Source organism: Tupaia chinensis, unplaced genomic scaffold, assembly GCF_000334495.1.
Source record: "Tupaia chinensis unplaced genomic scaffold, TupChi_1.0 Scaffold000007_1, whole genome shotgun sequence".
Lineage (NCBI taxonomy): Eukaryota > Metazoa > Chordata > Mammalia > Scandentia > Tupaiidae > Tupaia > Tupaia belangeri.
In genome coordinates, this window is record NW_006159436.1 from 2,362,021 (window position 1) to 2,372,358 (window position 10,338).

The 10,338-nt window shown below is 46.6% G+C and overlaps 2 pseudogenes; both read right to left on the bottom strand.

Moving 5' to 3' along the window:
* Positions 1-2,628: 2,628 nt before the first annotated feature.
* Positions 2,629-4,458, bottom strand: LOC102476092 (nuclease-sensitive element-binding protein 1 pseudogene; annotated as a pseudogene).
* A 1,302-nt stretch (positions 4,459-5,760) lies between these two features.
* Positions 5,761-6,505, bottom strand: LOC102476514 (nuclease-sensitive element-binding protein 1 pseudogene; annotated as a pseudogene).
* Positions 6,506-10,338: the final 3,833 nt, after the last annotated feature.

Sequence of the window (10,338 nt, forward strand, 5' to 3'; positions counted from 1 at the left end):
CCTGGTGGTCTGCTTTCTCTCTCTCTCATTCTGTCCCTTTCTGGCCAAATTAAAATAAATAAATTAATTAATTAAGTTAATTTAATTAAATAATAATTTTTTTTAAAGTTTCAAAGACCAGTAAGTGAACATTTCTTTTTTTTTTTTTTTTCCCCTGTGCTATTCATATCCTTCTGCAATGAACACACAGTGTCTAAGTGTGGAATTTTTTTTTTAATCCTTTTTTTTTTTTTGGAGAGGTTTTTGCTATAGGGCGCATGTGCTCCCCAGAAAGACAGAGAGAGACAAAGTGAGAAATCACCCCCCTGGGAGGATGGTCATGTGGCAATCCCTTTTCCTCCATTGTCCTCTCAGGATCTTAGGCATGCACGCACATGCACCCAGCATGAGTTTAAGTCACCAGGTCCGGGACTCAAACCATGATCAACTATATGGGAGTCCAGCAACATAGCCAACTGTTATGCCAACTGCTGGTCCCTAAGTGTGGAATTTTTAAACTTGCTTTGTGTAGTCTAGAGTCTATGAACCTCTTCTCAGAGTAAACATTTTAACTGTGTAAAAATAAAATTACAACAGTCTTATTGAAAGATAAGTTGTCAACATGTTAAAAACAACGTGTGACTTAGTAATATATGTGATTTTCACTAATGCATTAATAAGATTGTAGGACCAACCCCATAGAACAATGACTGGGCCGTAGGGAGCTGGATCCCACGTGACCAGCCATGGTTCAAGTTCTGGCCCCGGCAGTCTGAGAGGCAAGCCAGGTGTGTGTATATGTGTGCCCCACGTCCTGGTGGGATGGAGACATGGAGGAAAGGGGTTGTGGCGTGACCACACTCCATCGCGGGGGTGCTTTCTCTCTCTTCCTTTCTCTCTAGCAGGCACACTTGGGCTCTCTGGCAATTTTTTTTTTTTTTAATTTCTTAATTTCAAATTGTTGATGTGCAAAAAATGTTATCTTGAGACATTTGCCACAAACATACTGAGCTATGAAAATATCTGTGTTTATATTAGTTACAAAGTTACGAGTCCCTGACTACTCTGACATCCATTACCTTCATTAAATGGAAGGAAACTGAATCCCAGTTAGAGAATATGTCGGGAAGTGTGAAGAGTCTAGAATCTTACCCACTTGGAAATCAGCTGAGACAGTTTCGTGGATGCTGATATAAGACCTAAGGCTCCTTTGCAGACACGAAGCTAGTTTATTACTCACAGCAACAGTACACAGATTATTACCGCGTAGGCTGGTTCTCCGAGTCCCACTTCCCTAAGGACAATGCAAAGAGGGCCAGATGAGTTGAGTCCCAGGCCTGCCCCCATGGTGGGTTATTTTCTATTATTTATGTTAACATACAATTGACTTACCGGCCCAGCCCAGTATATGCATGTGCGTATTTGGTAGCAAACTGAACTGCAATGCTGGAAGTCACATTGTTGACCATGGGTTCAGATCCCTGGGTTGGCCTGAAAATACGCTGGGCATGTGCCCAGGATCCTGACGTGCTGGAGGACTGAGAGAGGGGATTGTGGCATGACAAGCCCCTTTCGAGGGTGCTTCTCTCCCTCTTTCTCTTGCACGTGCACATGCACTCTCTACCATGAATAAAATAAACATATCATTGGTTTATCGCTTCTAAATAAATTAACATTTTAAAATTTCTCAGTTTCAATGTCTAAAACATTGATAGGGACACCCATATGATTACAAACTCTTGGGGGTCATCAAAAAAATGTAAGCATATTTACTGTAAAACTTTCTTGCCATAGGGCGGGCGCCACCACTCCCCCAATGTAAAACTTTCTTGAGACCAGGGGCCAACAAGTGTTGTGGTGGTTAAGGTGCTGGACTCCCACATGGCCGACTACGGTTTAAGTCCTGGACCTAGTGGCTTGAAAATCATACTGGGTGCATGTGCATGGAAGCCAGAGGTCCTGGGAGGAGAGTGGAGAAGGGACTGTGGTGTGGCCATCCCCCCTGGGGAGTGATTTCTCACTTTCTCTCTGTCTCTCGAGCATGCTCTATAGCAAATCTCTCTCTCTTAAATAAATAAATAAATACACACACACACGCACGCACACACACACACACGCACATGCACACACACACACACACTATATATTAGATAATAACATTTTTAATACTTTTTTTACTTGTGATAGAGGGTATGCCACGCATAAAAGAGAGCAACATCCTCCACAGGTCTGGTCGTGCTGCGCTCTCCTTCCTCCAGCCCTCCAGCCCACTGGACCTCAGGCCTTTGTGGGCACGACCAGCATGTTTTGGGCTGAAAGGGCCAGAGATTTTTCTTTTTTTTGAGAGTTTTTTTGCTATAGGGCAAGTGCGCTTACCAGAAAGATAGAAAGCGAGAAATCACCCCCCAGGGGGGATGGCCATGCCGCAGTCCCTTCTCCTCCATTCTCCTCTTGGGATCTTGGGCATGTACGCACACACGCTCGGCATGAGTTTAAGCCACCGGGTCCGGGACTCGAACCATGGTCAACTACATGGAAGTCCAGCGGCATAGCCATTACACTAACTGCAGGTCCCATTATTGCTGGAATTTCATATTCACTTCTTGTTGGTGACTAACCCGGGTGATGGTAGAGATGGTAAGCCAGCATTTACCCAGTTGTGCCCTGCTCAGCCTTGGGAGCAGATGAATTCTCAACTGGTGGATTGGCTGCTTTCGTCTCTTTGCCGTTTTGTGGCCTAGGGTCTGGGCATCTGCATCCGCAATTGAAGTCGCAGTGGTACTGGCTAGAGGTGGCTGCTGACCTTGGGTCTCATCTCCTTGATTTTCCTCATCCTCTTCGTTGCAATCCTCTCTGGGCTGTCTTTGGTGAGAAGGGCCCCTGCAAAATTGTGATCTGTAACCCCAACACATATTCTGCTTCCCTAGTCTACCTTGTGATCCTGCACCCTGGTTGTCAGCACCCCCCATCGCTTCTCCCTGCACAGGAGGGTGGGAATACTGTGGTGGATGCCCATCGGGCCTCCTGTGTAGTAAGGGGGGAACCTTTGCCTGCAGTAGGCCAGGCATTGCTGGACCTGGCCTCTTGGAACACTCTCCTATCCTCTTTCTTCTCCCCACTCTCACTATTCTGGTCGTTTTGCTGGTACGTGCGTGCCTGGTGGTCTGCTTTCTCTCTCTCTCATTCTGTCCCTTTCTGGCCAAATTAAAATAAATAAATTAATTAATTAAGTTAATTTAATTAAATAATAATTTTTTTTAAAGTTTCAAAGACCAGTAAGTGAACATTTCTTTTTTTTTTTTTTCCCCTGTGCTATTCATATCCTTCTGCAATGAACACACAGTGTCTAAGTGTGGAATTTTTTTTTTAATCCTTTTTTTTTTTTTGGAGAGGTTTTTGCTATAGGGCGCATGTGCTCCCCAGAAAGACAGAGAGAGACAAAGTGAGAAATCACCCCCCTGGGAGGATGGTCATGTGGCAATCCCTTTTCCTCCATTGTCCTCTCAGGATCTTAGGCATGCACGCACATGCACCCAGCATGAGTTTAAGTCACCAGGTCCGGGACTCAAACCATGATCAACTATATGGGAGTCCAGCAACATAGCCAACTGTTATGCCAACTGCTGGTCCCTAAGTGTGGAATTTTTAAACTTGCTTTGTGTAGTCTAGAGTCTATGAACCTCTTCTCAGAGTAAACATTTTAACTGTGTAAAAATAAAATTACAACAGTCTTATTGAAAGATAAGTTGTCAACATGTTAAAAACAACGTGTGACTTAGTAATATATGTGATTTTCACTAATGCATTAATAAGATTGTAGGACCAACCCCATAGAACAATGACTGGGCCGTAGGGAGCTGGATCCCACGTGACCAGCCATGGTTCAAGTTCTGGCCCCGGCAGTCTGAGAGGCAAGCCAGGTGTGTGTATATGTGTGCCCCACGTCCTGGTGGGATGGAGACATGGAGGAAAGGGGTTGTGGCGTGACCACACTCCATCGCGGGGGTGCTTTCTCTCTCTTCCTTTCTCTCTAGCAGGCACACTTGGGCTCTCTGGCAATTTTTTTTTTTTTTAATTTCTTAATTTCAAATTGTTGATGTGCAAAAAATGTTATCTTGAGACATTTGCCACAAACATACTGAGCTATGAAAATATCTGTGTTTATATTAGTTACAAAGTTACGAGTCCCTGACTACTCTGACATCCATTACCTTCATTAAATGGAAGGAAACTGAATCCCAGTTAGAGAATATGTCGGGAAGTGTGAAGAGTCTAGAATCTTACCCACTTGGAAATCAGCTGAGACAGTTTCGTGGATGCTGATATAAGACCTAAGGCTCCTTTGCAGACACGAAGCTAGTTTATTACTCACAGCAACAGTACACAGATTATTACCGCGTAGGCTGGTTCTCCGAGTCCCACTTCCCTAAGGACAATGCAAAGAGGGCCAGATGAGTTGAGTCCCAGGCCTGCCCCCATGGTGGGTTATTTTCTATTATTTATGTTAACATACAATTGACTTACCGGCCCAGCCCAGTATATGCATGTGCGTATTTGGTAGCAAACTGAACTGCAATGCTGGAAGTCACATTGTTGACCATGGGTTCAGATCCCTGGGTTGGCCTGAAAATACGCTGGGCATGTGCCCAGGATCCTGACGTGCTGGAGGACTGAGAGAGGGGATTGTGGCATGACAAGCCCCTTTCGAGGGTGCTTCTCTCCCTCTTTCTCTTGCACGTGCACATGCACTCTCTACCATGAATAAAATAAACATATCATTGGTTTATCGCTTCTAAATAAATTAACATTTTAAAATTTCTCAGTTTCAATGTCTAAAACATTGATAGGGACACCCATATGATTACAAACTCTTGGGGGTCATCAAAAAAATGTAAGCATATTTACTGTAAAACTTTCTTGCCATAGGGCGGGCGCCACCACTCCCCCAATGTAAAACTTTCTTGAGACCAGGGGCCAACAAGTGTTGTGGTGGTTAAGGTGCTGGACTCCCACATGGCCGACTACGGTTTAAGTCCTGGACCTAGTGGCTTGAAAATCATACTGGGTGCATGTGCATGGAAGCCAGAGGTCCTGGGAGGAGAGTGGAGAAGGGACTGTGGTGTGGCCATCCCCCCTGGGGAGTGATTTCTCACTTTCTCTCTGTCTCTCGAGCATGCTCTATAGCAAATCTCTCTCTCTTAAATAAATAAATAAATACACACACACACGCACGCACACACACACACACGCACATGCACACACACACACACACTATATATTAGATAATAACATTTTTAATACTTTTTTTACTTGTGATAGAGGGTATGCCACGCATAAAAGAGAGCAACATCCTCCACAGGTCTGGTCGTGCTGCGCTCTCCTTCCTCCAGCCCTCCAGCCCACTGGACCTCAGGCCTTTGTGGGCACGACCAGCATGTTTTGGGCTGAAAGGGCCAGAGATTTTTCTTTTTTTTGAGAGTTTTTTTGCTATAGGGCAAGTGCGCTTACCAGAAAGATAGAAAGCGAGAAATCACCCCCCAGGGGGGATGGCCATGCCGCAGTCCCTTCTCCTCCATTCTCCTCTTGGGATCTTGGGCATGTACGCACACACGCTCGGCATGAGTTTAAGCCACCGGGTCCGGGACTCGAACCATGGTCAACTACATGGAAGTCCAGCGGCATAGCCATTACACTAACTGCAGGTCCCATTATTGCTGGAATTTCATATTCACTTCTTGTTGGTGACTAACCCGGGTGATGGTAGAGATGGTAAGCCAGCATTTACCCAGTTGTGCCCTGCTCAGCCTTGGGAGCAGATGAATTCTCAACTGGTGGATTGGCTGCTTTCGTCTCTTTGCCGTTTTGTGGCCTAGGGTCTGGGCATCTGCATCCGCAATTGAAGTCGCAGTGGTACTGGCTAGAGGTGGCTGCTGACCTTGGGTCTCATCTCCTTGATTTTCCTCATCCTCTTCGTTGCAATCCTCTCTGGGCTGTCTTTGGTGAGAAGGGCCCCTGCAAAATTGTGATCTGTAACCCCAACACATATTCTGCTTCCCTAGTCTACCTTGTGATCCTGCACCCTGGTTGTCAGCACCCCCCATCGCTTCTCCCTGCACAGGAGGGTGGGAATACTGTGGTGGATGCCCATCGGGCCTCCTGTGTAGTAAGGGGGGAACCTTTGCCTGCAGTAGGCCAGGCATTGCTGGACCTGGCCTCTTGGAACACTCTCCTATCCTCTTTCTTCTCCCCACTCTCACTATTCTGGTCGTTTTGCTGGTACGTGCGTGGAGGACCCCTAGGACCTGGATAGCGTCTGTAATGATCACAGTCTGCTGCATATTCACCGCCTTGAACTGGAATACGGCTAGGGCCTGTGACAGCTGCTGCCTCCACGCCCTTTTCTCCTTCAACATCATCCAACTCGTCTCTCCATCTCCTACCCTGCCAAGGCACTTCCTGGGTTCTTCTTTGTGGCAGTCTGGTGTACAAATACGTCTTCCTCAGTTACATTCAGCTCTCTGCTCATGGTTGCGGTGGTGCCGACTGGTGGTGGTGACTGGGGCCTGCTGTGGCTTCTCCCAGGGTGTGATGGTAAGGAGACCTTAGGCAGTGGTGGAGCTGCTGAGGGCTCTCTGGGGTCCGCTCTCTGCTGCCTCTACCGATGGCACTATTTCCCCTTTCTTTTTTAGGAATAGTACTTAGTCTTTAGATGGATACAAGTGGGTAATCACATGACCCTCTGTTTTCCAGATGCCTTATAGGTAGGAGTGGAAATGTTTCTCAGTTCTGGACAAGGAATGTAGTAAGAAATGTCACCTACGACTTCTAAGAATTGTGTTTAAGGAAGGGCAGGGAAGACACTCTTTTTCTCCTTTCTGCCATGGAATGCAAGAGCGACAGCTTCAGCTTAAACTAGTTTTTTTTTTTTTAGGTTTTTGTCATAAGGTGTGTGTGCTTGCCTGAGAGAGACAGAGAGAGATAGTGAGAGGGAAAGTGAGAACTCACCCTCCAGGGGGGATGGCCATACTGTAATCTTTCTCCTCCATTCTTTACCTGGGATCTTGGGCATGCACAAACACACGCGCCCCACATGATTCGCAAACCACCAGGTCTAGGCCTTGAACTGTGGTCAGCCATTTGGGAGTGCAGCACCTTAATCACCACTCTATCTGCTGGCTCTTAAACTGCAGACTTAGGCCAGGCAGGTGAGGGCCACACCAGGAGCAGCGGAACCTGAGCCTCTGCTGACGCCGTCTGCCCTCTCATACACAGAGACTTAATCTGCAGGGCCAGACGGTGGCACGGGGAAAAAAACATGAAGCCCAGGAGGCAATCCCACACGGGAAGACCATCCCTCTCCTCTGTCTTCCTCTTGTGATGTGGGGCACAAATGCACACATGCCTGATGTGTTTTTTTTTTTTAGATTTATTATTATTTAATTTGACGAGAGAGAGAGCGAGTGAGCGCACGCACAAGGGAGAAAGCAAGTCACCACGTCCAGGACTTGAACTGTGGTCGATCGTGTGGGATCTAGCACCTTCACCACCACGCCACCAGCTGGCTCACCCAGGATGTTTTTAGAGCCACTAGGTAAGAGTGTTGCACCGTAGTCAGCCACGAGGACTCTGGCTTCCTTTTTTTTTTGGAGAGGTTTTCGCTATAGGGTGCGTGCGTTCGCCAGACAGACAGACATAGAGACAGAAAGCGAGAATTCACCCCCCAGAGGGGATGGCCATGCCGCAATCCCTTCTCCTCCATTCTCCTCTCGGGATCTTGGGCACGCACGCACATGCACCTGCACCCGGCCTGAGTTTTAAGCCACTGGGTACGGGACATGAACCCCGGTCGACCACGTGGGAGTCCAGCGACATAGCCATTACGCTAACTGCTGGTTCCCAGGACTCTGGCTTCCTTAATCTCTAGGCCATGGGGACTGCCCCAGTGATCACAATTCAAACTGGTCTCTTGCTGCGTTGTTTAGTGCCTTTCTATTTCCAGGCCTGCCTATCGTGAATCATGCTGGAGGGCTCCTCGCCATTCCCATTATAAAAATACCCACCTTTCTAGACCAATGTCTGGCTCTAGCAGCACGTGTGCCCCCAATGCCCAGCTCCTGTAGTGCCCAGCAGCCAGCAGCTTCTTCTGGCACCTGAGGAAACAGCTTTCTGGAAAGTTCTGGTACTGACCCTACATGCTTAACTGTTTGAATAAACACTTCCTTAGCTTCCTTGCCAGCCTGTTTCCTTCTGCAGTCACATGTGAATCAGTAACACAGCCGTGATGGATGGCCTGGCTCATGGCATACTTTAAATAGTGAGCACTATGGTTAAATGTTCTCCCTATCCCATGTCAACCGAAGGTCCTAATGGACTGATAGAATCTAAGAACAGTAAGTCTTTTTTGCAAGCCAGGAACAGTGATGACAGACTCCCCAATGTCAACAATGCTCTCTGACATACTCCATCAAGGTTAAGATTCGACGTCTCAGCATTTTACTTGCCCACTCTTGTGTAACCACATCCCTTCTCTTCCTTAAAAACCCCATACCCTGGGCTGGCAGGTGGTGTTGGCGTCCGCCCGAGGGCTTGGGTCTGGCTGAATCATGATCAGGGGGCTGCTGGTGAGGAAGAGAAAGAGGACAAGAAAGAGAAAGCCCTCCATCTTGCCAGGACCTGGGAATTGGAAAGAATGAGACAAAGGGATAGAGTAGAAATGGACACAGGCAGCCTGAGCCTAGGTAGCCCAAGCAACTTGTGCCGCCCAGACAAACTGGACATCTTTATTTATAGTACAAGGAGACATTACACATGTATGTTTCATACTTCATGGATTGGTTACCAGGTAACAGACAATAAGAAGCAGTTAACAAGTCTATAAGAGATTAGTCATACCAGGGCCAGGTGTATCCCTTGGTGGTAATCTCATCAAGAGAAAATCTCATCTTCTTTTCTAATGCAGAGAACTAGCCCTTAGATGTGGGGAAGGAGCTAAAGAACTTCTCTATAAGGAGTGCACCACCACACCCAGAGAAGGCTAAAGAACCTCTCAGATGCAGAGCAGGGATTGGATTTTACTAACTGGGGTCAAGATGTTTCTTGAAGTCCATCAGATGTGTCTGTTGGAACGCCCCTAGTAATTTCCACCCTTGCTCTGTCTGCAGCCAAGGTCAGGGAAAGACAAGTTACAAGGTTCTGCCAACCCCCAAAAGAGCAGGTGGTGTTTGCTCAGAGCATGTTCCCACACCTCAGATTCTCTATCTTAAATGTGTCCCCACAAGGTGGCATGGTGGTTAAGGCACTGGACTCCCACATGGCCGGCCATGGTTTGAGTTCTGGATCTGGCAGCTTACTTTGTCACATTCTCTCTCTTCAAATTTAGTAATAATAATAAAGAAAATAATTCTAAAAAAAAAACCCAAAAACCCAAACCCTGTTCACATGGGAAGGTGGGTTCAAGACCCACTTCCTGGCTCACATGTTTTCTTTCTGGTAACTCTGTTTCAGAAATCGGCTTCTCTGTGCAGTGAGTGACTAGACAAGACCCACTTTGGTTCAGTAACGATTCCACAGGGCAGAATTCCAGCAAATTCTGCTGGCACCGCCGTGACTTCTCTGCCACTCAGGGAGCCATAGTGATGCTCTCCAGTGAAGTGTGGATCTCATTTCTGGGGATGGGTGGGTTGACTGGGTGCTCTCCCTTGACCACTCTTAGCCACAGGGGCAGTGGCTGCTGTGTGCATTGTTTGTTCTTATTATGTTCTTTAGACTTCTCTTATTAGTCAAACCATCCTCACTCCAATCCCCTGGTGTAGTTAATGATTCTTTATATTAAACTTCCCCTGGTCAAATCACTGCGTTTCCCTTTTCCTGACTAAACCAAAACTGATCTTTCCAGACCTGAGCTGTCTTATGTGGTGACTACTGAGTGCTTGAAATGTCGTGGGTTCCACCAAGCATAAGAATTTTTAATGCTATTTAATTATAAAAGGGCTGGCCCCATAGCCTAGTGATTAAGGGATCCAGATCTCACATGGCTGATCACATTTCAAATCCTAGCCCTGGTGGCTTGAGATCAGGCATATGTACACGTATGTCCCAAATTCTGACAAGATGGACGATAGAGAAGAGATTATGGCATGGTCATTCCCCATGAGGGGGTACTTCCTCCTCCCCCTCTAGTAATAAACAAACAAACAGTACCTCATTTGTTTACTTATTAACATGGTTACTACACATTTTTCAATGATAGAAGTGGCTTGAATTCTATTTTTATAGAACAGCCCTGGTCTATATCCTCCTTCTACACAACCTTTACTGATTTTCCTAAATATGATTTCTCCCTACTTTGAATTTCCGTGA